Genomic DNA, 1828 nt, shown 5'->3' on the forward strand with positions numbered 1-1828 from the left:
GCATATAAAGTTCACTCATAAAGTTGTACAAATTTGCGGATTCAAGTTTCCATAAATATTCCATTAGCTTGGGGCTGTTTTTTTCTTTAACTGGTGAGCAATTAGCTAAAATCACATGCATTTCCTTTCTATCAAAAGCAACTTCTGCTGTATTTCATCATTGCTTTAGAATCCAGTTATGTCCATTCCATAATATGCATACTTTAAGTATTAGAAAAATAAATATAAGTCAAGACTTACTAGGGATTGGGTCACCACAACAATATATTCCATGGTGATTCTTGTACAGTCCTTTTATTACTACAACTACAGAAATGCAGAATTTTATAGCGCCCACGTGCAGCCTGCATTACATACAGATTCACATGTACTGCATGGAAACAGCCTCTTAACTCATCTAAGGAGTTTTATATACAGCCCTCAACTGATTTAGAAGTCATACTGAAGAAACAGCAGTGGCATATTCCACCCCAAACCAGGTTTTGGGTTTTGACTGCTCACCCTCACAGCAACACTAGTGAGGGGAATATGATTTATAAGTAATCTAAACACTTTATGCTGAAAACAACAAGCAAGCACTAAAGCAAGATAAATAAGACTAGGGAGAAGATGTGTAATGTTCAGTCTAGAAGCTCCTTACACAGGAAGTAGGGAAAAAGCATTATTACAGAGCATAGGAAACAAGACCTAAAAGCTCAGAGAATGGTGTAAATACCCTGAACTTTAAGCTGAGATAACCTAGCATCTCCTAAAACACTTTTGCTCGTGCTACTTATATAACTAATTCTACAAAAGAACCAGCACAACATACCTGTGCTCATTGTTCTACTGTGTATATTTAACATAGCTAAAGAATATATATTAAGAGTTTTTTGAAATTGGACGCTATTAATACTCACAAATAGAAGAAAAATTTAACATGATTGAATACTCAGTACTTCTTAACAGAAAACTTCATGCTGACATTGTGACTATCAGCTACCCATTTTAATTCCTATGTGGAGCATTGCTGTCATTAATTTTTAAATGAGAGCTTTGGTCATATGATTAGAACAAAGCCACTACTATTTGGAGTATGGAGGAGTCCACATCCCTCCCTCAGTCTCTGGTAAGATGCTTATATGTGATGCCATTCAGTGGTCACATTAGGATTCAATATTTATGCCAAATAAAGGCAGCAGGGACAAATCATCCAAGAACAGCATCTCATCCAAAGAAGGCCTTGACTTTCTCCCTTGCACATATTTTGCAAGAGGAATACAAGAAAGGAAGGGACTACAGCTAAGTTTTAGATTTTCCCTTCTACATTGTATATGCCTTCCGTAATTCTAGGAACACTGATGCTCAGCTGTGCCCAGAAGTGAAGTTAAATGCATCAGAGCTTATCCAAACCATTTTGCTCAAATATTGCCCATGAGCGAGCAATTAGCAGGTCGTCAACAATTTTGATAGTTGCTTCAGGAAAAACAAAACAAACAAACAAAAAAAAGCACTTGAGCAGCTGATGCTACTCAGAAGATCAGCAGCAGCAGTTGAAACAATCCTAAAGAAACTGCTTTAAAACTATTACCAAATCTGCAAGTGCATCAACAGATGAGGAAAAAGCAGCAAAAAGGAAAAAAATAGTGCAAAAAACTTCTTTTCTTAAGCATTCAAAAATGAACAGCATAGGACCTTCTGAAAAAGGGATATTTACATAACAGTTACTTCTATTTACAGTTTAACACAGTGGCTTTTCTCCTTATACCATAAGGTACGCGCTTCACAGCCTTTTGCTTCCTATCCGGAATAGGAAGCAATTTATTGTTTTGGAAGACACCCTGTTCAA

The sequence above is a fragment of the Coturnix japonica genome, chromosome 30 (assembly GCF_054131305.1).
Source record: "Coturnix japonica strain WE chromosome 30, WE-NBRP24, whole genome shotgun sequence".
NCBI lineage: Eukaryota > Metazoa > Chordata > Aves > Galliformes > Phasianidae > Coturnix > Coturnix japonica.